We start from the raw sequence: 26,825 nt of genomic DNA on the forward strand, positions 1-26,825 counted from the left end.
GTGTGCTCCGTGTGTATGACTGAACCTAATTTGTGACTGGTTTTGGAGAGCTGATGAGACTTTTGCCGGCAGTCATGTAAATGAATAACTTTAAGGTTAAGCTATTGATTGCAAGGACCATAAAGCTCAAGTGGTGTGTTCTCTTCATTCATACTGAGCCTCTCTAAGCTCTCGACTGGAGATTTTGCTGTGTGTTTCCTTTAATAGAAGATGGAGGACTACAAGAATACCAGAGTTGGTTGCAAACCATGCAGTCTGGCATCATGGTGAAAGATGGTTTGTGTTTGAAGAAGAGCAAGGGAATGGAAGGATGGGATCCAGGTATGCTGGATTCTGATGCATGGGGCTATATATACATCTGAGGAAAACAAGATACCTGTTGGGTTTTCCACAGTGAAGTCTGAGACTCTCTGCAAGTTGTTCAGACTTCCAGAAGTGTCCCTGGCACTTTGGGAAGGGGGACCTTAAGGTCACTATCTTTTGACAGATATATCTGCTCTACTTCCTCCCCATGCCTGTGCTCCATATGGCACTTGTGCAAGGCTGATGGACTCACATTTTGCTTCCCCATGTTTCGGCCATTTTCTGGTAACCAGTGAGGCCCAGCCAGCAGGTGCTGTGGTCATGAAGGTGTTCACCTGCTGGGACCTAGTCCTCAGAGCAGCCTGTTCCTGAAGTAGTTTTCAGGCTCATTCCAGTCTGGTGGCTGGATCTACTACCCAGGGGACTCAATGGCAGATAGGTAGGGAAAACTAGAATGTGCTTTCCCAGGAGTGGGATGAGGAGCTAGGGAAGCTGTGGAGGGCCCAGAGCAGCTCCCTTTTTTCCTCTCTTCTGTTAGATATGAACCCCTTTGGCAGCAGCAGTGTCTAACTCTGTCTAAGTCTAACTCTGAGAAACTGGATGTAGAAAAATATCAGTGCAGTAACTCACCCACTTTTAACTCCAGAGGCTAGCTGGAATTGTAAAGGTGGGTCTTTGGTAGGAACAAAACACATTCACTGAATAAGGAATGAAAAATCTCAGACTTGGTATAAGACTTGCAAACAAGGAATGTGGGAGAAGAGTGAAATATCTTGGTTTGGCCACCTCTGTAGATGAGTCTTCTGCAGAACTGCAGAATAGTTACTTTTTCCTCATGAAGCCAAGGAAGCGTCGCTTTGGTTGGGTTGAATCTGTGCTCCAGACGTAGGTTGGGGAAGACATCGTAGCAGTCATAATCCTAAAATGCACTGACGACCCAGCCTCATGTCTTGCAGAGGCTTCCTGCTGGCAGGAGCAGGGACAGACAGCCCAATTGAAAAACATGTGCAGTTTGGATAGAGATATGGTCTGGGAAGGCCTTGGAAACCAAATCTAAGCCTATGCATGTGCTGGTTAATTCAGGCTCTTTTTTCAGAGTTTGTTTCCCCACCATAACTCCGTTTGGATTTTCCTAAGCTTGACAGTGTGGCTAATGTGGTCACAGGTTTTATCTGCTGTACAAGTGGACTTTTAATGCCTCAACTTTCAAGTAGGGACTTGCTGATGGTGACTGGGGCGGCGGTGTTGCAGATGGCATAAGGAAGTGTGCTGAGCACAAACAAGGTGGCTGTGTTGGACACTGCAGGAACAAAAGGGACTAGGGATGCAGAAATGGGAGGACTGTGGGACACTCAAGGTAAGCAGCATATGGAAACTGCTGTAGCAAGACAGCTTTGCTTTGATATGTACTCCTTGTACAATTACCATATTAATTAGCTGACAGGACAATGTTGTGGTCAAGAAATGAAATGACTCAAACAATGTCATTAGTATCACTGGGAGAACAACTGAAGAAGGGACAGGGCAGCCAGGGAGGCTGGAAATGCTGCCTGTGGCCCCAGCAGACTGCCTGGAAAAGACCATACCCAAGTGGGATGGCCCAGAGACATAGGGTTGTCTCTGAGCCGAATTGCCAGCAGTGGGGACTCAGAGTCTGTCCTGCTCACTGATAGCAGTGCAACATTTGGGGTGTAACAGTCTGCCACAAACCAGAGTCCACCCAGTCTCTTCATGAGCATACTCAGAAAATCCTTCATCCAGAAATCAAGGCTGTATGAGGGATGAGTTGGGAAGAGTTTCCAATGAAACACACTATCCATATCAGAGCTTCCTAAGGAGAGGGAAACCTGCCACAGCAAAGGGACTGTCTGCCCACCCTCTGGTGGCACTAGCTACAGGCAGCACTGCTGCAGCTGCAGACTGGCCCTTGGTCCCTCAGGGATGATGCATCTCTATCTTCAGCATCACAAGCTCAGCAGGCTCAGGTCAGAGGGAAGAAAATGGTCAACTTGCTTGAGGAAAATTTCCAGTCAGCCTTGCTAACTCCAAGAGGAAAAAGGCACCCTAGAGCGTTCCCTTCCCTGGGATTGAGGGCAGGGCTGCTTTGGCAGTGCCACTGCATTGCACAAGTCCCATGCCTGCAGTTACTACCCTTTACCTTTGTGCAGCCGCATCAGGACATTTCCTACTCACTTTGTTCTCCCCTCCAGCTGGGAATAAGTATGCCCTGCTTTTCTGACTAATTCTTTGTGCCCATAGTTATTATTAGAAGTATATCTGATTCCTGCCAGAAATAAAAGTAATTACAAGCTTCAGGCTGGCACCTTTCTGTCTACCTCCTGCAAATATTTAAATCGGGATTTTGTTACTGACTGCTTTTGGTAATTAGTTGTTCAGTAGTATTTTTCCACTGCCCACACATAGCTGTAGACTGTGAAGACCAGACCAGATCTCCAAGCCTGCCTGCTTCCTTCCCCTCCCATCCCCACATACTTTTTAAGTTTCTGTGAGAACAAGTTTTATATGATCTTTTCATAAAATAGAATCATAGAATCATTTAGGTTGGAAAAGACCTTTAAGATCATTGAGTCCAACCATTAACCCAGCACTGTCAAAACCACCTATAAACCATGTCCCTAAGCACCACATCTGACAGCCTGTTGCTGAAAATGCTTTTTGGCTGGGGATTAATGGATAAACAATCAGTGGAAGAGATTTTTATATATGCATTTTTAAAATAGGTTTCCAACTCTCTGCTTTACTTTCTGATCTGAAGCAGTCCATGTTTCTCAGGCCAGTGCTGACACAACAGAAGGATAGATGGCATCCTGATTGCTATCTCTGGTGGTGTCTCCCCCAAAATTGAGAAGCACTTCTGAAGAATCTCCTTTGACTCTGCTCCACCGTTCTTTGAGAAAAAGCATCCCTTTGTATTTTGTACAAAGCTTTGGCTTTGACCATGTAATCATGGATTGACTTTTGATCTTGCTTTTGGGTGACACAGACCTTCTTCTCATGTGCCAATTTTTTGCTGTTGAAAGCTTCATGGAGACCAATTAGGTTGTGCTTTGTTTTGCTGTGCAAGGCCCACAGTGGGTTCTAGTTCTTCCTGTCATTGGTTATGATCTTTCAGTGCCTGTGCTGCAGAATTTGCTTTCTAGTATACAGAGAGAAAAGGAGATGTGGGTGTTGCCCATGCTCCCTGGCCAACGTGGACACTAGACTGCGGACCTGGGCTCCTTGTCTCGTATTTGCCTACAGCAAAGCTGCACCTTGTGTGATAAACATGCAAGTTGCAGCCTTGTTCCTGCTTGGTGATCCAAAATGCCAGACACAACAGCCATAGAAAAGCGGAGCACTGAACATGACATTGCCAGAAGTGTTAGGCTCATCCCACATACCTGAACATGACATGATTGATGACAGCTCCACTTCCTAATCACTGTATTTCTTAGCTTGCTGACTCTTATGTTGGAATACAGAGATTTTACAAGTGTTAGACTTTATATCTCTCATCCCCCGCCTCAGAGGAAAAAGCATTAAAAAAACCATCCTACAGATCTCCGAGAAGATGTGAATAACATAGCTTGGCAGAAAAGCACTTCACAAAATGAAAGCTCTGAGAAATCTTGCCAACTCCTGAGTTATTTCTAACTTGGTTTCCATCATAGTGTGGAAAGGGTTTTGGCAGGGCGGCTCTCAACAGGAGCTGAATTCAACACGCGGAGGTTGCCAGGCAGTGACAGTGGGTCACTCAGCACCCCTAGAGCAAAGCACAAGTGTGGTATGTGGAGTCAGCCCAATGCCAGCTGTGGGGAGAGGAATGGGCTGGAGATGCACTGCAAGAAAGGGCAGGTGGGACAGAATGACAGGACAAAGTTAACTAGATTCCCAGTCTTCCCAGGTGCCTGCTAGTCTCTTGCATGTTTTTATGCATCTGGTCTTGGTCTCACTTTCCAAGAAGCTATGAACAGCCTGCATAATAGTGCATATAAAATTTTGAAGGACTCATAGGCAAGAAGGGGGAAGAGAAGGGTTCAGAAATCCTTGGAGTTCTAGTAGAGTTGTCATGGATGATATATTTATTCAAACACTTTTATATTTGCTTAAGAAAACCTGTTTTTCCTCTGAATGGCCACAAAAGGAACTATTAATGGTAAAAGTCCAAGGAAGCTGTGTAACTTCCAAATGCTTTCCTAATGATCCCCAATGGGCAGTGTGCACTTTCCAGACTCTAGTTAACCTCACCAGGATAGGAAATGTAATAAAATTATAATTTTAAGTCCTGTAGTTCATTAAGATGGAAGAGCTTTTGTTTAATTTTGGAGTTGCAGGGTGCAATTGAGACTACAAAATGAAACACTTCAAAGCACAGAAGTTGGAAAAGCTGCTGGGGAAACAAACACACTTTATATAATCTAATAGTTCCACTTTTCCACACTGAATCAATTTATTCTTCCTCCTGATGTCCTTGGTCTGAAACTCACAGGTCTTACACTTGTCTCCTTCTACAGTATGTGGGCTGCAATTAACAACACAGGTATATTTGAAGCATTATTTAAAACATTCAGCTTTTTGTGAAAGGACCCTGACAGCCGCATCTGCTGTCTGGACATTTTGTTCTTACTTTACTCTGTTTCACATTAAGGCTCTATTGTCTTTGATAAATTTTGCAGCTCTCACATGCATGTGTCTGCTCACTCTGCTGAGCTTGGGAAGCTGACAGAGCTTTGCTTCAACAGTGTTGTTAACTTTTCACTTTAGTTTCGAACCTCATCTTACCCTGTCCTGTGGAGCCTAAACCTGCGAAGGGACACTGGATTCTGCCATGATTCTGGATCCTGTTGGAATCCTGTGGTGCTTGTCTTCCTTGTTACTGCTCAAAGCACATTGACTCTTTGTACAACTCAAAGAGTGAGCTAGAAAAAGCTGCTAAAAGCACGCAGGAAAACTCCTTCCCACATTTGTAAAATGCTATGCTGGCACTGGAGTGGCCAGGGAACAGCAACAGGCCTATCCTGCTGCTCACGCCTGTGAGCAGTAGTCCCTGGAGAGTGAGGAGATAAAACACTGGCAGCCCTGGGATATGATCTACTGTGAAGCAATTTCTTCTCTGCGGCAGAACAAGTGACCTATGTGAACAGGGACTGACCAGTCTTGAATTTCAGCTATCAACTGACTGCACTGAACTGCTTGCAAAGGACACAGTGGCCAAGAATTACTCATGGAAAGAATTCCACAATCATCTTTGAGTAAGCAATAACTATAGGAAAACTGTAAGCTGTTCAAACAACTCAGAAAAAGGGCCTTATGACATGCTATCAACTCAGCTTCTCGAGGCTTCATTTCATGCCTTAGTTACTGCAGCCTCCAGCTTTGTGGCCTTGACAGCTCCAAACATACAAAAAAAAAAAAAGGGACAGCCTCATGCCACTGCTTTCTGAAGTGCTCTTTCTCTGCCGTCTAACTACTGCTGTCCTCTTAATCAAACCATGTGTTTGTGTGTGCACCACTAATTCACCCGAGTTTGAAGCCACCAGCTTGCATAGTGGGGCTGAACTAAATGCAGGAGCATTTCCTGAGGATGGCAGCTGAGCTCAGAGTCTTGTGCTGTGCTCTGCATTGCTGCGGTATTTAGCAGAAACACTGGATGACTGTATGACCAAGACACCTTACCTGTCTTCAGAAATAGTAGCCACATTTCTGGATGGTGGTGCAGATGTCAGCTGAGATAGAACAAAGCAAACTTCATGCCTGCATCTGTAAGGCTGTCTATTGTTTTGCCCTATGCTGTTTTTCAGCCCACATTTCATATCCTGAAATCCCATGCCACCATAACCATGTTTTCTCCTTATATGTTTTTTTATCCATGGTCCTCTATGCTCCTGCTCACCCTGGTGATCTCTCAGAGGTTGTCTGGCAAAACCACAAAGTATCTCCCTGTCACCTGCTTCAAATACTTCCTTCTCACTGACATTGAAGGGGAAGCCCCATACTGGTAGGCAAGTGAGGACATCTTCCTCTTAGGGCTAAACAAGTCTTCCTGATCCAGCTGTTGCATTTCCCACATTGCCCTAAACATCCCACTGCAGAGCTGCCCCTGTGTTGGGAGAGGGCTGTGTTACCCCAATAGTTTCTTGGGAAACTCTCTAGGGAAATACCCCAGCGGTCTTCTGTGTTTATCTTGGTTTGCACCTCAGGATGTGTTTAGACTAGGTTAAAAATTGTTTTAACTTGTATTGGGAAAGGCCCTATTTGGGCCAGCTTTTGGGAAAAGCTAACCCTGAAGTTACCTCACACCAGCAATAAAACAGTTAGAGACTGAGTGAAAACTGAAGTATTCTTGTTAAGAGTGTCTAAATCCATTTGCCAGGTCTGTACACCATCAGAAGCTGTAGTATCCTGAGATTTACCTTTGAGTGCCTCCTTTCCCCTCTTAAATGTCATATAATCTATACAAGACAAGAGGTACTATTATGAGGGTGGTTTGACCTGCAGCATTAAAACACAGATCTTAGCTGAGGAATTTCTGTATGAAGCCTATAACCTCTGGCTGAACTGGAATGTGCCTTTCAGAAAGGAATCCAGGCTTTTGCTTTAAGACCCCCCAGCCCACACAGTCCACATCCGCTGTAGGTACATCGTTGAAATACTCAGCTGTACATTTTCTGTGTTTGTGTGTTTAAAAACAAAAGCCACTAAATATATTTTTGGCTGGATTCCTGTGGGGGACTTCAGTTTACAAAATGCCAGCTAGATTCTTAAAACCTGCATGTGCTGGTGCTTCCATAGCAGCGATCCACTGCTTCCTGAATTTGTCAATGTTTACAGTTTTCACTCGTAGAGAAGGTCCAAACAGATGTGCCCTAATATCATAGGCAATAGGCTGTTCAGGCTGTTCAGACTTATGACCAAACTCTGGTATATCTGTGCACCATGTGTTTCCTTGCCCGCCTTGTCTCTGGAGTTGATTGTAACTTTCATGGTCATACAACATAGAGACACTTTTTTCCCCTCCTGATGGCTGGTAACTTTTAAATGACCCCATTGTGAGTGTAGGAGACCAGGCTGGAGCTCCTCTCCTACCTCACCTGGAGCAGAGGTTTGAGTTATGATCTCTTAGATATGCCCTAACCACAGGATTTTCAGATGCTCCAGCAACTCTTCCTGGTTAAGCATTCATGGACCAGAAAGTGTTAGGAATTCCCCTAATATTCAGCTACTTCGTACAAAGTACAGCTGATTAACTGGGAGAGAACGAGTTGCATGTTGCAGAATCATCACCACAGTGAACTTAATCCTACTTTCAACCTGAATTTGAACCAAATTCCGGCTACTGCCTTTCATCATATTTCTGATGTCCAGATTAAAGAACAATTAACTGCTTTCTTTTAACCTCATCTAAGTACCTGGTCTGCAGTTCTCTGATTGCTTTAATCTGACAAGCACAAGGCAGAGCTCCCTGTCCTTCAGGTCTGATGGCTGTTCTGTGGTGCCTCTCTTGCAGTGAACTGATCTGAACACAGCAACAGGATTGTGCCTCAGCCAGATTGGTTCTCTGCTCACTCATAACACGGTGCCCAAAGGGCAGTGGTGAGAGGAAGATCCAGAGGAGCAGGGAGGAGAGAGGGGTGGAGGTCTGGTATGACCCTTCCAGTGGCAATCAAGATCCCTCTAGGATGGATCCTCATAGGACTTTTTCTTTTTGTCTTTTCTGCTCTCCCACCTGTGTTATGTCAATACCACAGACCCCTGGAAGACGTTTCTGAAAAGGCTGTATCTGTGGGTATGGTGGTTTGGGGATGGGTAGAAAAGAGAGTTCTGCTATGAAATTCAATTTCTTGAAACCTTAGATTTTCTAGAGTTGTTCCCATCTTCCCAAAACCTTTCAAGTGGGAACATCAATAATCTCTGTGGGACTGGGAAGAATATCCTGCCTGCCTATAGTTAAGATGACCTTTGTCACATGATTCACATCCACGAAGGAGAGGAATATCTCCTTCAGGAGTTTGTACAGGCTATGGCAGAGAGGAGTATTTGTTGATTTTGCAGAGTTCTGCTTCTCTGCTACTCTGAAGGGATCCAGGTAAATTCTAGTGAGCCTGTGGCATAATTCCTCCTTCCATGCAGTCCAAATCCATGCTTCAAATCTGTAGAGACAAGAGGAGGTGGTTAAAAGTTTCAGGGGATAAATCCCATATCTTGCTCCAGACAAAAGGCATGCTCACACTGTTACCCCTGGTTGAGAGCCCTCCAGTTATAGCTTGTCTGACAGCCTGGTGAGCTGATGCAATGTGCCATCTGCTAGGAAACAAACTCAGCAGAAGGATGGAATAATTTTCTGCTGGTATAGCGAACTGGTATAGTAAATGGTCCTGCTGTGACTCAATCAGTGCTGCAGAGGGTAAAGGGGGAACAGGAATAGGTGAGGGAGGAGGAGTGGTTGTGGGAGAGGGCTCAGATGAACTGACTCTGGGGTTAGCCAGATATGGAGATTGTGTATCTGACAAAGTCCATGGAGTGGCCTTGATTGTTGGTTTTCGCAAAGGGATGGCATATTCTAGAATAATTCACTGGCTGCAAGAGACAAACATAACCCCTCTCCAAGCTTCATTTTATCAATTTATCACTGAAGCTCTGTTGGAAATGACAGACACACAAGTGTACTTGGATCACAAAAAGGAAATTCTTGAGTAACGTAACCAACTGGGGCTTGTGAAGGTGCTTTGTAAACTTATGCCATGTGAGAGGTCAAGAAGGTGCAGCTCAGTAACTTCAGTAGGAATTGGTTTTCTTTTGGAATATTCTGCAAAAGGATAATTCTGGTTTATGACCAGCTGGTTATACTACTTTTAGAATAATCACTGTAGGTGTCTGCACAACATTCAGATCCCTACATCAAGCAATTAATTCTTTGGTATTTTTTTAATTCCACCCTAGTGAGGTGAACTTTTCTGTTAGTCACCTCTCACTCACAAATCAATTCCTCTTCTTGATAAAATCAGCAAACCAGCTACATCCAATGCCAACAATGTCTGAACTTTATTAGATCACCCAAAGCAGTGAATAATAAAGTTAGAGGGATGGGTTTAGCTGGGACCACATGCCGAGTTTCACTCCAGAATAAGTCTCTGTGGGTCTCTGCAATGGAACCATGGACCTAGCATGGAAGTGCTAATGGGCCCTCAGATTCAGTGCCGCTACCAGGCAATAATATCCGTAATAGCAAGTAACAAAGATACAACCAACTGAGCTCTTCAGGGTTCAGCAACTGCTCCCAGGCTTGGAGCAGAGCTCATTTATTTTGTTCTCTTCATTCCACTAGAGCAGCTCCAAGCCCTGACAGCACATGGGGATAATTGAAGCAAAAGTGCTCAACCCTGACTGCCCAATCTTCTCATAAAACAATCCCAGGATTGTTCTGGGGACCGTTGGCACAACAAACCTTGCACTGCAAATTTTGCTCCGTAATTAGCAAGCAGTTGCTGTCATGCCTGTCAGATGGGTTTATGTGATGATGTGAATAGAACAACAATTGACTGTCTTCCCTTGCAACCAAGGAGAAGAAACTGCTTTGAGTAAAGCTGACAATTATGTAAAAGGAACTAAATGAATTTGGCTTATGGTTCACACTTACCCCTCACAGATGGAAGGCAGGACCTCTGAGGCCTGTTTCTGAGTCCTTGCCCCTTTGTACCTGACTAGTCACTGGCTAAGTGCCTAATGAGGCTCAAAGGAAACAAAACCAGTACTGAGGGCTTTTTATTGTCTTTCTTTTCTTTATAGAGCAGGGAATTACCATGTGGTTTGCATCCAAGTTCAAAATCTGATCTTATCACCCAAAGCTGATGACAGACACAAGAGTGCTTTCACAAAAACAGAAAGACTAGTGATACCATGAGTTGGACAACCAAGATAGGCAGAAAACTGAAGAAGCCTTGAAATTTTCAGGTGCTCCATTTATACATATGCCTTCTCAATCTATCTATACACAGGGCAGTTGTGTTAGGTTTTTTACCACCCACCCACTGATCATCGTGGTGGAAGCAGTAATGTAGAAGAGTCCAGGTATCTGCCTACATCTTACCACGAATCATTCCTAATCTCATCTAGGATAACTCTCATGAGGAATAGAGAAACTCTGATTCTCTGTGGGCAGTTACAGCTGGAGCTGTTGCTGGAATTTATAGAAAGGCAGGCTTAGACAACAAGAAATCTTAGATATTAAAACATGTTGATTCTGGTCTCATTGCAGTGAGAGCATTTAAGACCAAGGATGAATAAAGTGGGTCTTTTTTGGCATTCAAAGTGGGAATTTTTCTTTTGCTCTGGAATGGTCAGGATGTTTCTCAGGAACCAGTGTCCCAGTACAGTATGGCATGTGGTAGTATGGACTGTGTTATATTGCAGACAGAAAGAGGTTTTACTGTGCTCATGATGCATAGAATTGCCTGAGGACCAAAAATCTTCTATCAGGCTGTAGGCAAGCAGCTCCTCTGAGCACCCCAGGCTCACCAGGGGTAAGCAGAGCATGGCTGCCCAGGGACCTCAGTCAAACCTGATGTGCTGGAAATGAAGTGAAGTGATTCAGCTGGAAAGACAGAATTTGGGATCTGTAAAAGGAATAAGCTGGGAGTGTGGGGTGAAGCACAGAGATGCAAGAGCTGCCATCTAATTCTACCCTTTTGAACAGCCCTGGCTGGGCAGGATGCTTAAATGAGTCATCAAACTGCTGCACTGGTCTCTTCTCACTGGCGCAGGCAAAGTGTAGAGAAAATCCAGGCACCTGCATGTGGCATCCCAGCTCTTGTTGCCCTTTGGCTCTCCACCCCAACACTTCTCATGGGAAATGCTTCCCTTTCTCAGGAACTTCTGAGTTGCTTGCTGCTCTATCTCGTTAGAGCTTTATCCTTCTCTGTTGGGAAACCTTGTCTAATATATTGTTAAAAAGTCATTCAGCTTGCCACCAGACAGTGAATTTCTTGATGAGGATGAATCATTCCAGTGATAATCTTACTAATCTTATTAATCTTTTTTGTTCTTTTGCATTCACTGAACTTCTAGTGTGAAGAGAGATCCAACCTGTGTCTAATAGACTGGTAGGGTTGCAAACATAATTTACAAAATAAAGACCTTACTTACCTGTGGACATGTAATCTTGTCCACTTCTTGTACATCTTCCTTCTTTTGTGTCTCTGTGGACTTATGCTCTGAAACTGACTAAAACAAAACACATATCTGAGCACACCAAATCTGTAACAAAAGTCTTTGAAATTCCTGTCCACAAAACCCCAGTAAAATCCAGGCACAAATATATGGGCAAAACCCCAGTGCTTTCAGTGCACAATTCAGTTGTTTCCTTTCCAGCTGTATCTGTCTCTTTCAAAATGACACAACCTTTTTCTAACTGTAAAATTAGCTCATTATATGTTGCAGTTTTCAAAATTGGCTGTAGATCTTGTAGCTGAAACTGTGCCAAATGCTGAAGGGTTTGGCTTTTTTAAACTGTAAGTGTTTGAAAAGGAGAGAGAAGAGAGGATTGTACTTGAGAAATATTTTCATGTAGCAAAAAAAACCAGCTGGCAGACATGGGCAACTCTGTTCTGTGACTTCCTAGAAGCTTTTACCAGAAACTTTCATAGAAGAAAAACCCAAGAGGACCTGGGGAAGGAGGGGGAGCTACAAATGCTGTTTATCTTTCCTGATAGTGATAGCTAATACACATCAGCTCCCCTGAGGTACCAATACAGCAAAGACAAGACACATTAGTTTTGCCATGGAGTAAATTCAGCTGAAAGGCTTATGGCTGACCCATCCAATTTATCTCATGATAAAATGAAAGTGCTTTTATTTCCCCTGTTTCCTCTAACTTTGTTAAAAAGCTTTAGCTGTCCTGAGACCAAAAAAAAAAAAAAAAAAAAAAAAAAAAAAAAAAAAAAAAAAAAGAAGAAAAAAAAAAAGGCAGCTTTAGCACTAAAGTCAAGCCAGAGAGTCCCTCTAAAATCACTGGAGAATAGAATGTGACACCCTCTTTACCTTCTTTTCCAAATGCATTATTTATATGAATGTTGTAGCAATTAACAGAAGTTAATGCACAACAATAAACCAAAGGACCATCAAAGAAATGCTAATGGAAGGGAATGTTTTTTCTTTAAACTGTGGATTCACATTTCTTTTTCTTTTTTCCTTGAGGGCTGCAAGAACAGAAAATTTGCAAACCTAATAGAAGAGTCTTCAAATGTCAAATCTTTGAGTACAGAAAAAAAAATGAAATCCATGTTCCTGTCTCTGTTTCTCTCACACCTCCTTTGAAATAAGAACAGCTTCAGAAAATTGAGTCATTTGCTTCACCTTTTTACTTTGGCCTGAATGGTTAAGTGAAGCATAACAAGAATGACTACATGGCTCTAGGGCAAGGGCCAAGGGCCCAAGGACCAGGTGAGTTTCTCCTTAATCCTGCCACAGAGGGTGAAGGGGTTGAGGAGGGCTTAGCAGATCATGGAGGCCAGCATCTGGTTGCACAGATGATGTTGAGAACACTGATTTGGCTTTTACAGCAAAGGGACTGAGAATTGAGGACTTCCAGGAAGAGCTGAGATCCATCTGACCAAGCAGGGTAAAACATCTTTGTTTTGCCCTGCTGAACATCCTGAGGAGACATTCAAACAATGAATGACAGAAAAGGGAGATAACAACTCACGAAGAAGTGGCTGGCCAGGATGGCAAGGATTGGGCACAGAGTGGACTGGGGGAAAAGGCCTCGAAGCAAACAAACAAGACACAGATGAGTCCACTACTGACAGTACAGGTTGGTAACACGTGTACATGCACACAGGTAAGGAAGAAGAGTCTGGGAGAGATGGTTGATTTGCAAGGTTCATCTCCTCCAACCTCAAGAACAGCCAAGCTTGTGGACCTTAACAGCTTGGAGAAATGTATTTATGGGAACCTGGGTCAGGGCAATCCTAAACATGCCCTAATCAGGGCAATGAGTGGATTGAAAGCAGCCCTGTGGGGAAGGATTTGGGGGTGTTGGTGGATAAAACACTGAGTAAGACCCATCAACCTGTCCTTGCAGCCCAGAAAGTCAATCATATCCAGCTGCATCAAAAGAAGTGTGACCAGCAAGTCATAAGAGGTGCCTCCCTGTCTGCTCTGCTCTGATGAAACCCTGGTGACTGGTGACTGCTACTCTTTTAGTGTAGGGGTGGTTAAAGGAAGAATGGAGTTTTAGGTAACACAGATTGACTAGATGCTTTTTAGCTATGTTCTGCAGCACAGTTGTACAAAATCTTTCTGCTGATGCTCAATAGAATGTAATTTTCAGAAGTTTTAATTCAGTCTAAGCTAGGACTTCCAACAGTGCAAGCTGTCATTAGCAGAATTACATTCTTAATAATCATGAATGTTTATTTGATCTGCTGAAAATTACTAAAAGCTATGCAATATTTTCACAATAAAAGTTTTTTTTTTCATTTTAACTTCATGATTTAATATATATATTATCAAGAGAAATTATTAATTACTAATTCAGAAGTTTCAAAACTTTAAAATTTCCTTCAAAGGGGTTGACAGTCTGAAAAAAGCCATGAAGAATTAAATGATTATTGTGCAAGACTGTCTTCTCAAAAAGAAGCAGTACTCACAGAGTGCCAAAGGAAGCAATGGCACAATGGTAAATCAGTGCCCAAATGGAAAGAGTCCAATCATGTGTCTTTAACTTGTAAAAGCAGGTGCAAAGACCTTCACTTTTATTTATTAAGTTACCCAGTAACACTATGGCCTATTCAGTTGCAAAATGAGATTTGTAAATATCTTTTGAAATTTTAGACAATGTTTATTTAAAATAAAGTTGTCAGGTTGGGCAGACACGACCTGATACTTCTCCTTTAATCATTCTATTGGCTTATTTTTACGGTTATGCTATACAATCTGCTGAGTTATGAAACCTGTCAAATTTAATTTGGTTTCCCTTGGTGTCTGTTAGTTAGAATGTCTTCCTTTTCTTCCCTCCAAGCTTCCTCTCAAATACATTTGCTGCTCTTTTCCCACAGTAGAACATCAAGGATTTACAATTGTCTTCCTGGTAGTCTCATTAGGAACACTAGGAAGAAATTCTTTAAGAGAGTTAAAGTAAAATGATAGGCAGGGAAAGGGCTGTGTCATGGAGGATTAATTTATTTCCAGGCTTTGCAGGAGTTTTATGGTGTATGTGTTATGGGGAACCTGGTCTCAGTTCTGCCTTAGCAAGTGCAGCCTCAATCTGAAGAATCACAGGAGGCAGGACTAGTACAAAGCTTTCCCTGAATTCTTTCCAGTCTGCCTGCAAAGGTAGTGTTTTGTAAGTAGTGGTGGAGGTGTGAAATCTCAACCTATGGATTTTTTGATTAGTGGCCACAAAAGTTAAGGCATGAACAAGGTGATGGAGAAAACTGCCCGTACTGATAGAAATATTCTTCATTTAGAAGAACATGAATGGGGTAGTTTGTGGCCAAGTCTTTGCTGCATGTTTCCCTTAGAATGAGAAAGTAAGTAAAGAAAGCTGTGAAGTCCTTTACTAGCATAAATTCTGTGTGGTGGTCCTTTAGCTGGAGGACTAGGCTGTGCAGCATCCAGGAAACACAGGTTTGTATCCCAAACCTTCTCGCTCCTGTCGGTGCCAGCTGGGTAACGTGACACACTGCAGTGCTGAGCACAGGCACGGTGGGAGATAAAGTAAGAGCTTTTGAAAGTCAGTGGGAGTCTGACTGCCTTGAAATCAGTGACAAGGGTCTTGCTCTGGAAATGCACTGCTGCTTAGCAGGAGGCAGGGACAACAGTGGTGGCTTTGAGAGCATGAAGTATGTTTCCAGCCGCTTCCCATGCAGTCTCTGCCAGGCCAGGGATCCCCAGGATACCCCCACCTTTGCATGGCCTTGATCTACTCTTTCCTCCCAGTAGACACAAACTACGGGCTGTAAAGCAGGCTTTGTGGTTTCTTTGGACTATTCAATTTGACACAGTCCAGGTTCGTAGGGGAAATCCAATTTAGAACAGGGTTTTTCAGTGGTGACTCAGAGCTGAGTTATTTCTAAACAGTGAAAAATATTATGCCCTGCGACTCATAGAAGATAAGTAACTAAAATGTTATGCATACTGGAATGTGTTGTGTCTGGCACTGAAAAGATCAGAAAATTTGCATCTGAAATGGTATCAGTGAATGTTAGAGGCTGAAATTCTGCTCCTATGTTGAGCTGTGCAACTCCAGAGAGGTTCCTCTAGCTGTAAGACATAATTTTTTGATCAAGAGTTTATTTAATTTCTGGTTATATCCCACAATTGTTAACTCTTTGGGTCCCATTCTGCTCTTTCCTGAAGTTAATTAGGATTTTCACATTGAGTTCAGGGGAAGCAGGACTTGACCTTTATTGCATGTCAATTGCAAATGAAAGCCAAACTTGTGTTTTAGATTTTATTATTTTATTTGCTCTTGGAGTCTATGCCTGAGTTATATGAATACTAAAAACCTGGCAGGAATATACCCTAATAGATTATTTTTTTACTCCGGCAGGAGTTCACTGAATATTACTACAATTCAAGCACTAAGTTTTTAACTCGCTCTTCAAACCGGTATCAAATTCTCTGTGAGTGCCAGTATGAGACCTGGAGACCTTAGACAGTGGGGTAAAATAGTGTCAGTTCTGTAAACCAGCACTAGACTTCCCACAACTTGGAAATGTGCCAGAGAGGAGGCAAAGCTGCTACCCAGTGAGCAGGGGATGGATGATTGCCTGTGCATACAGATAATGCTCAGCCTGGTAGAAAGAACTCTTCTAAAGCTATGCGTCCACATACTGGCTTTACTCTTCTCCTCTGCAGTACAAATAGTAGCTTAAATATCCTCTTTGCTGGAGCACCAGTCTTACAGACAATCTGAAATCAGAAGCTGCTGCTCAGTTGTACAAACACAGGCAAAGAGGGTTGAAGGGATCCAAGGAAACTCTAAATTCTATGAAATTAAATTAATTTTGTTATTTTGGTAACACAGGAAATATGCAGATGTAAGCAAAATAACAAACAAGTCTACCCAAATTTCTTTTTCTTGGATCCCTCACACAGTTTCAGCACTTTTACTGAGTATAAAGGAATCCATGTTTTCATTTCCTCTCCTCCAGATGGATGATCCTCCTTCAGATGAATCCGACTTATTTCTTCCTCACTAAACTACAATATCTATAATGCAAGATATTTCAGAATGTGATATAGTGATGCTGAAGGGCCATGGGGAACAAATATGTATGATATAATAAGGAGAGAAATTATTCCTTTATCCTCTTCCTTCACACCATTACCTCCCACTTCCTCCCTGCATCCTCAGTGCTGGTTCCCCAGTTGCGTCAGCACTTGTCAGCTGTGCCAGAGGCCTTGGCTCAAACTCCAAATGAACCTGAAGGGACTTGAACCCAGTTCAGACACTTCCTGTGAAACATTTACATTTCCTGGGTAGGCCTTTCTTACAGACACCTGGTTTAGACTAAATAGACAAGACAGTATTTGACTCTAGAGAATGACATTCGAGGTACCAGGATGTCAAGGGAGGGAAACACGGCATCCAAAGCCTCCTTCAGGGCAGAGTTATCTCCTTTGCTGTACATGAAGGGCACAATCAGAGAAGCAGAAACTGGGATGCTCAAGGATGCATGGCCAGACAATTTATACTTATGCACTTCACTCTTCAATACTTGTGATGTGCAGAGTGAGAGCTTTGAAAGTCTAAAATCTGGACTTTGCCAACTATGCTGGTACTTAGGCAACAGCTAGGCATTTAGCTCACTTTGTGGATAGAGTCCATCAAGAACTAAACTTGGATTAGTGGAGTTTGGAGTTGAGGTTACAGAAGGACTGTATTCTATATTTGAACTGAAATACTTTCTAATTTTGCCACCAACATAAACCCCCAAATCTATGTTGGGCTTGAAACACTTCATATGTAATGTGAAGCCACAGATGATTTATTTTTTCTTTTGGAATGCTTGAGGTAAATCATCTGAGTCTTTTGGATTTAAAATGCAGAGAAAAACAGGCACATATTGGACTTCTAAAAATACACCATAAGAGAGGAAAGTCAGTAGGTTCAGGACAAACTCAGTGACCCTGTTCAAAAGACAAGGAGATTCTGACAGCCTGTCTAGCCAGTAGCACTACACTGGATAATAGGAAGATAGTGTTTATTAGGTAGCTTAAAACAAACCTTCTTCTTCTAAGGCCTGCTTTGCAGACAATGATTATTCCTGACCAGGAGCTTCCCTTTGCAGGGAACATGGGGTTTTTCAGTTTATGGGCATTTTGCCATTTTTCTTTTGGCAGGTCTCCCACCCTTGCCTCACCACATTGCTTCATACCTGTCAGCTTCTCTTTGTACCTGGTCATCTTGGTCATCGTGACCAGATGTCATCTCTGTTTAAATGGTGGTAGGCACTCAGGGAGTGCTCCTTTGCAAAGACAGAAAAAATAGTGAATTCACAGCTGGCACAATAGCCCTACATGGACATTTTTTGAGAGCCTGGAGTTGGTTGCCCTCTCCCAAAACTGGCATGTTCAGGAAAGTCACCAAAATCATAGTGCACACCTTAGGGCAGTCGGTGGAAAGGGCACTGCTGACTGTGAATTGAGGAAGAACAAGGTGGGGAGGTACTTGGGATCTGAACACTGGCATGCAAACCCCAGGCAGCCTACAAACAGGAACAGCAATAAATATGCACTGCCATCCAAATGCAGAGAGTAGTGTGCACTGAAATGCTTGCATATTTCAGGAAGAGCAGAGAGCCTTTATTCTTGTGCTTGACCAATCTTTAAAACAGCAATTTCCCCGTGATATCAAATCCCATAATTATCAGTCACCCGGGTAATCTTGATAATTTTCTTTCCGGAGTTATTTCCCAATTTTTGCTCTCTCACCTCGTTATGATCCCCTTCAAGAAATGGGCACCAGAGAAACCAGAAAGTTCAGTGTGTTTCATGTCAGGCATGTTATTGTAGCAGAACAATTCCCACAGAATCACACTGGTATCATAATGTGCTTTTATGCTGATTCAAAGTATCAGATGAAAATGTAATGCAATGATAGCTCTGATGATGATGATCTATTTGACATAGATCATGAAAGGCAAGACTGCTCCCCAAAGGCTACCCTTTTACCTTCAGCTCACACCACCCAGCTTGGTAGCAATATGGGTCCTGCTCTCACCTTATCACAGCCTTTTGGAGTTCGAACCATCTTTGCCGGCCAAAGATCTGCACTGGGCTCAGCAAGAGGACAGCTTGCTGAGGAAGTGGAAGTTTGGTGAGGGCAATTAATTGCTGGCTGAATGCTGCCACCTAACAAAAAAGTGCTCTGCCCCCCTGTCAAGGATTGTACAAATTTGAGAAGTGTTTTCCAAGTGTTCTCCTGTCCTGAAGCAAACCTCAGAAGAGAAGGAGAACAACCATGCCAAAAGGGAGGAGGAAATTAGCATTTTATCAGTGGCTGGGTTAATTTTCTCTAATCCCTTAATCTATTTTCAAGCAGCTGGTATAAACTATCCCTATACAGCTACTGGAGGAAGACTGGCATATCCAGAGGGCTCAGGATCTCGTCCCTGTTAGACTCCTCTTAGGATGGGAAGCCACACTAAGAAAAACCATTCCGGATCAAGGACTGCTTCCTTTCCTCCTCTGGCTCCTCAGTTTGCCACGAAATCAAAACCTCCAGAAAGCTGCTGCCAAAATCTACCCACTGCATGACCACAAACATGCAGGCATCACTGCGCTCTTATTAATCATTAGCCTTATTACAGTCATGACATTTGCACTGAGCAAATCAGAGCATGGCATGAAGGCTGAGTCCCAAACTCTTTCCTTGGTGACAGAGACCATTTTACAGTAGCTCTGGCTGTCCTTTCCCACTGATCACTCACTGAAACAGAACCAGTGTGAATTGAAATAACATGATATTTGTCCATTAAAATACACAGTTTTAATATCCTCTTTCATTTTAGAATATTAGGGCCCACTTTCTATCTCATATCTAGGCTCCCGAGGTAGAAAGGGCAGGACTTTGATTTGCATTATTGGATTCACATGATCCTTAATTAAAATACACAAGCTTTAGCAACCTAGAGTTGAACAATGCGGGTGGCAAAACACTGTCTCATAGTGACAAAATCTCAGTACTGGGCAGTTTTATAAAGTGATTTAACCCAAGTCAGTTATGGAAACTCCATTTTCACTTGATCTGGGAACTGCACAAGTGGTCAAATTACCTCTTGAAATCCCTTCCAGTCCTTTTTTTCCAAAGAGCATCTGCAAAGCAATGCAGCACTCTCCAGTCAGAAAAATAGAAAGCCTGGTTATGATTGGTGTGCAACTGAGGTAGTGAGATCCTTAGGCAGGATAAGCAGCTGATTTCAGATTAAGTCAGAGATCTGTAGTCCATTAAAAGCTGACACATCTATACAAGGTATTTGTGGTGTTCTTCTGGGAGGCTGTGCAGATGAGGAAGTATCCACCTACATAATTTAGTACAGCATAAGCTGAACATGCAACAGTGCATGAAAGTGGGGCACTCAGATGCATGTGTTGCATATAGATGAAGTAAACCTTCAGCTGAGAAGATGCATAATAGAGGACGATAACAAACCCCAAAAGTACATGCCTGCAAATAGAGCTGACTGCACATATACACACAGAAATGGAGGCAGTTCTAGTTTTTGGTCAGTTAAGAGCCTCATCTTCATTTTAAGTGTTTGATCGTGTTTAGCTCCCTATCTACCCAGGAGCTGTGTGGGTAGATATGGAGCTGTAGCTGTGTAATAAATCCAGTGCTGGGCTTTACAGCTGGGAAATGTTTAATCCCTATTAAGGCTTAATTCCTTAATCAGTAAAGAAAGGAGGATTAAAACCAGTCTGGAGCAGCTGTGGTTCTGGGCTGTCCTCTGGAGTGCATTTGCATGGTGTCTTCCCAAGGTGCTGAAGGTGGTTGGGAGGCAGGACAGCCAGAGGCAGGATGACCAAATCTGGCAGGTTCTGGACTTAGCCAGAGTTGGTGAATATTTTGACTTGCTCTGTTGGGCTCAAGTTAGTAGTTTAATGGCTATCCACAAAAGTTTGCACAAAAGGCTGAGTTGCCTGCTTGTGCAAATCTTTTGCAATAGTTAATCTTTAGTCAGTAAATCATGGTTTGGGAGCAGAAACAGTGACTAGCGAGTTAGCAATGACACAGAGCTCTCCTCAGCTGTGCCAGGAGATGAGCTGAAACACGCATGTTCTCCTGTGGCCACGGTGGATATGGGCAGATCATCTCCCACTCCTGCCTGTGACACAGCTCCTCCTGGGCATGTTCAGGCAGGGCCACACTTTCCTTTAAGGGTGAATAACTGTTGCAACCATAATTATAGATAGCAAACGCATTAGGAAAGATAAAATCTCCTGGTGAGTGACTCATGAACAGCAAAAAGGACACAGCTTGTCAAAGGCATCCACAACCAGTGGCTAACTCAGTTCTGTCCTCTGATTCAGTGAGGCTGACTTTTGCAGCTCCCAAGCTACACTTGGATTCAGCAGAGATTCAACAGCAGAAGCTCAGCTCAAAGGATAGTGTCAGAAAACTGTAACCTGGGAAAAGATCAACATTGTCAGGCATTGTGGTGTTGGTCTGTCTTTGTCTCTCCTCATGGATTTGTTTACACTGGAATGGAAAGGTAAAATAATACTCAGTTTTGTAAACAGATCATCAGTAAAATACCCTTTGTTAACATTAATAAATAGCTTGCTTAAGAAAAACCCCCAAGTCCCTGTGGTAGGTATTAGCCTTTGGTTTCCAGTTACTCAACCTCTTTACAAGTCTTAGAGATCTCGTAAACTTTGAATGTTGTAGTAAAAATATTTATAGGGTAAGTCAAAGTAAAACATAAAATTGCATTCAAGTTTTGACAGGAATAAAACTACTTATCCTGCTTATTTTTTATTATAGAAAACTGGATGCTGTGACCTCACTAAAAAATGATAGCTATTTAAGCAGAAAAGTTGGAAAGGATTTTGTGCATGTTAGTATTTCCTTTCTGAAGTATTAATATTTACCTTGGGAAACTCTTAAGTGCTTAATTGGAAAAGGCAGACAAAAGTGCTCATGGTGTCACAGGCTGTTTACGGAATCACAACAAAACCGCATATTTCCAGATGATACTTCAGTCAGAAGCTACATTGGCCTGCATTTTCACTGGTCAACTACCAAAGATTTGGACTTGGACTTTGAACACCTGAGTTCCATCTCAAGTGTTTCAATTCAACTGTCAGACCGTAGAGAAACCATTTTCAACTTTGACCAGTCCTGTAGACGCTGAAAACCTCCACAGTATCCCCATTTCCACTGGCACCACACCCTGATCCAGACACCACCAGGATGCAGGGAGTTGCAGATAAGCCTTTTCCTGCCTGCCACTGACATACCTCGCTTGTGGTGTGTAAGCCAGCTGGCAGGCTCAGAGCATACCTGGTGCCTCAGACTTTGTATGGAAAACAGCACAGGACATGCTTTCCAGGAGGTGAGAGACATGCTTTTAAATTCTCACCTGTCTTCAGGCCCTCTCAGATCCCAAGGAAGTGCTTGAGACAATCCGAGGTGTGCTTTCCTCCAACTCTCTGTTGAATTAGTTCTGTGCTGTACAGTAGTGATTTCACTCCACCTGGCAACTCAGCCCCTCACAGCCTCTTTCTCCCTTTGCTTCTCTCAACAGGTAAAGCAGAAGCAAAACATGTAAGCAAAACAAAACAATTCATTCTGGTGTATCAGGTGTTCAGCCATCTCCAGGAATGCAGGGATCCATCATTCAATAATGACTTGGGAAGACAAACACCATCCTTCTCTACATCTCCTCTCTTCCTTCTTCTTCCATCTGCTTTATTTGCTGAGCATGATGTCATATGGTATGGGATATTTCTTTGGTCAGTTGAGGTCTGCTGTCCTGGCTGTGCCCTCTCCTAATTCCTCAGCCTCCTCACCATGTGGGTGAAGTGAGGAGCACAAAGTACCTTGACACTGAGTAAGCCCTGCTCAGCAACAACAAAAATATTGCTGTATCATCAACACTGTTTTCAGCACAAATCCAAACCACAACTCCAACCCCATACCACCTGTTGTGAAGAAAATGGACTCCATGCCACGCAAAACCAGCACATATAATAGTAGTTTGATATTTTGGGGGACTATGAGAAAGATACACTGATTAACCTCTGGGTTGTAAAGATACTTAAAAAGTATAGAAAAGCTGCTGTCAAGTCAGTCTCAGGCTGAGAGAAATAAAGGATGCTAGCTTCCTGCTCTAGTGGCTAAGGTCTTTAAGGGACCTTACTGTATACATCTTAAATCCTTAATCTGGCTTAAAAATTCAGGCCTAAACCCCAAAAAAGAGATGCAAAGTTTGGTTTGGACTGAGAAGAGAAGCAAAAAATCTGCAAATACTTTGCAAAAAATGTGTGTCTTAATGGTGAGGTTTTCCATTCTGCAAAAATCTGTGCAGTTGAGCAGCTGCTTGATGGGGTCAGGGACAGCCTAATCACAGCTCCTGAGAAGCAAGTGTCACATAGCACACCTGGTAAAAGCTAAAGCAGTAAATTATCAAGTGACCTGAGCTGCCATTTAGGCACTAAAACAAGTGGCTGGTTTAGGGTTTTTTTAAGATCTGAAATGGAAAATTTGATCATCACATCCCAGACCACTTGGGCTGGTAGCACCTCTGATCATGTAGCTTTGTCTTCAACCCCCCCATGAGAGATTAGCTGAGCAGCTGCTCGAAAAATCTGTTTACAAACATTCTCAACAGAAAAGTCCTTTTTATCAATTTCCTGTTGGAGATTGGTTCTTCTCCGTCAGCAGCAGGGTTTCAGTGGTGGCTCATGGTGGACAGATGCCTTTTCCCCAGGCTGAGAGTTGAGGGCCAGGCACTCGCTGCAATGGGAATCTTCCAGGATATCATCTCCTGTAAAAGTTGTTTCATTCCTGATGAATCCAAAGTTTTGAATTGAAAATTATATGATAGGAAGTGAAGTTGTCTTCTGGGCAAACACTGGAAAACCCTCCTTTTCAGCCTAGACAATGCAAGCCTGTGAAGGCAGCTCCCCTGCACGAGCTCAGCAAAGGGGTCTGCTCAGCCCCACTGGAAAGGAGCAAGGTGGCAGCTCACACTGCTGTGCTTAACAAACACAGCTCTGACAGTGTTGACACACACATCTGAAGCTTTTCATTACTATTGTAAAATGGGAGTTTAGTTCTCTCACTCTTGCACCATATTTAGACAGAAAATAGCCCAAAGTTTTACGACTGAACCCCAAAACCTTAAAAAAAGACTCCTTGACTCTGGAGACCTCTTTTCCATTAGGGTATGACCAATGTCTGACTCTCCTTTCTCTTCCTTTGTCTTTTGTACACGAGACATTATGACTTCTCTTAGGCATTATTATTCTGGGTAGAAATACAGAAATAATTTCATAAGAACTCTCACTTCTTGCAGCATCAGCTACAAGTTACAACACAAAACCACCAAACCCTTGAAGATTATGTGAGAGCTATAGTTTGATGAACCATTAAATCAGGTAACCATTATTCGGGCTATTTCAATTACAAAAAAATGTTTTAGTGCTGTCTTTTTACTGCACTGCTTACTTTGCATGATCCTGTTTTTAATCAGCTCCGTTGGTAAGAACTGTGGATAAATACCACCTTCACATGTGCTCACAAGTTCTGAACTTTGAATGAATGAGGTATTTTAATACATATTAATCTGTTTACTTACTTAGCCTGTGTCTGGTCACAGCCAATAAATCCACAAATCCAGGCACTGCCAATTGTATGGCAGGCATGTAAGCACACAGTACATGGAGAAAAACCTGGAAATTTATCAGCTCATGGAAAGGTGGACCTTCATTTGTGAAATAGGATGGTGCATGTGCTGGTGTGCTGTCAGAGGTGCACTGCTGTTCGCCATGTGCTGGTAGCTTGTGTGATTTTGCACACATTGCAAAGCAGGATGCTGCTCTTACCTCAGGGATGTGACACTGAATTGGCAGGTTTGCTGGGTGTAACTCAAGAGCACAGCCTCAGCGAGTACATCCAAGTCTCATGAGAGATATCAAACCAAGTGTCCTGTGGGGTTTGTGTGAATCTTCCCTCTCTTTTCCCTGATAGAACCTGAAAGGGGCTGGGTAAGACTTAATGTACTTTACATGTGTGCAGAATTGCTTTCTTTGATAACACAGATGTTAATAAGGTACAAAGATATTGTGCAGCCACACTGGGGAGGCATGTGGTACTGCCTTGCTTTGGGTGTGTTAGTGATGGCTTGGGTTGTGGTAACTGTGCCTCCTTTGGGGTCTCAGGGGTAACCCACCTCCTGGGATGTTGCACATTTAGTTTGAACTATATTGTAAAATCATCTGTCTTCTTTGGAAAGAGAAAAAAAATCTTTGCTCTATTTTATGACACCTTCTGAATGGAGTAAAAGGCTGAGAGGCAGAATCCAGGCACAGGGTCTTCTGGTTACACTCTCTCCATCTCTCCCTCATGGTTGTTTTTGATATTAAGGCTCACAGGCACACAGATCTGGGACAGAGCCTTCTGGGGTAAAGCTGTGCCTTACTTTTACTCAAAAAGTGCTATTAGCTGGGGGGCTTGGGGTATGTGGCTCTCCCTCCCTCCCTGAGCTCTGCTTTCTATAAGTGCCTCTGGAGCATGCTCTGTGCAGTGTACCGGGGGTCCAGTAACGCTTTAGTGAAGACAGATGTTAATGCTGAGTGAGCAGAAGCTAACAGACTTACAGAACAACCTTGGCAGCTTGCCCCATTTTTCAGATTTCAATGTACCTACAAAAACTTAGAAAAAACCCAGAAGAAAGCCCTCTCTGCGTTTTGGCCTAGAGCAAACTGTGCTGTAAAAAGTTCATCAAGACACACTCTCTTTAGCTCCTTAAACACACAGCTAGATCAAAATAAAGTATGAAGAGCATAAAGTAACTCACAGACACCATTTATTAACACTGAGGCCTGCTGCAGGAAGAAAGTGACCTAGTAAATAGCCTCCCTGAGTAGTAAAATAGTTGCTGTAAGGAGTTACAAGAACTTTTGTGAGCTGTAATTCCCTAAGGAAAAAAAGAAGAGAGATTTTTACAATCTTTCATCTCTGCTTGAAAGCAGAAATAAAAAGCCTTCCCCTAAACTACTAGGTGCTTGTGAGCAGCCTGCTAATAATGTCATCTTCTGTCTGGTCTTAAAGGGAAGGGAGAGATATGGAAAGAAAACAAACCCACAAACAGCACTGGTCAGCTTTATGAGTGCTACAACTTCAAAGACTGGAAGAAATGCTCCCCAGACTGGCTGTTTTGAGGATCAAGAGTTCAGGGGCTTTAAAGGACCTTTATTAGAGAAAATTCAGCATGAGAAACTAACTGTCCCTGATAGTACTGCAAATAGATGTCTTGCACTGGCAGTCCTGCAAATAGGAAACTTACTCTGGCCCTGAGGAAAAGCCAACAGTATAGACCTGCTTGTTTTTTTTGCTTGTATATGTCATATTTTAACAAAGCATATTTTATACAAGGCTGCAGCATGGTTACTATTTGTGAATACCATCGTCTTTTTACTGGCAACTAAACTGAGACAGAGGGGAGGTGCAGCCAAAATTTTCATAAGCAATCTTAGGTTTGGGGATCCAGGTGAATGTGAGATACACAGGCATGTTTATCAGGTTGCTCCAAGTCAGTGTGATGGAAAATTTGAAGGGTACTGCCCTGTCCTGACTGTATGTCTGCTATGGGGAAACAAATTTCATAACCAACTGGTCTCCTCATTAAACACAGATTTAGTATTTTGCAGACAAGCAGGGTAATTTAGTCTTTTTTGTTTTCTTTTTATTATTGCAGAGTACACTTCATTAGTTTTATGTAGCACATACAGTACTTTTGGCAGTGTAAAAATAGTGCAGATGTGTAAAAGTGTAGAGGCTTTTGATATCTTTATCCATACTGAGCAGGAAAACCAAAGCAGAAAATTTATCCTGAACTGTGTCCAATTCAGGGGAAGTTATCTTATCCTTGCTTATTCTTTCTCTGTACTCCTCTTTTTTTTCTTCTGTGGCAATTGCTGAACTGAATTTAGCTGCACAGTGTCTAAGAAAGTTTACAGCAAATCTTCTAGCAATCAGAAATGTGATCAACCTCAAAGGATTGAGGACAGTAAAAAGAATGTATATCAAAAGAAAAGCTAGAATAATCTCTCCATTTGCCACACAAACAACAGTGAAATACACTAAAAAATTGCATCAGATAGTGTGCTAGATACCAGCACTGTGTGCAAATAATGAGTTAACCAGTAAATTGACTAAAATAAGTATGCTTTTTTTTCATTATATTTTTTTTTTTACTTCTGCGGACAACCGAGTCTCTAACAAGAACCACGTCTGTAATAAAAGTTATGATGTCTCTAGCAGGAACTGGTAGTGCAAATCAAACATACCA

The sequence above is a fragment of the Chamaea fasciata genome, unplaced genomic scaffold (genome assembly GCF_029207755.1).
Source record: "Chamaea fasciata isolate MVZ Bird 193981 ecotype frontalis unplaced genomic scaffold, bChaFas1.0.hap1 SCAF_1, whole genome shotgun sequence".
In the NCBI taxonomy this organism is placed as follows: Eukaryota; Metazoa; Chordata; class Aves; order Passeriformes; family Sylviidae; genus Chamaea; species Chamaea fasciata.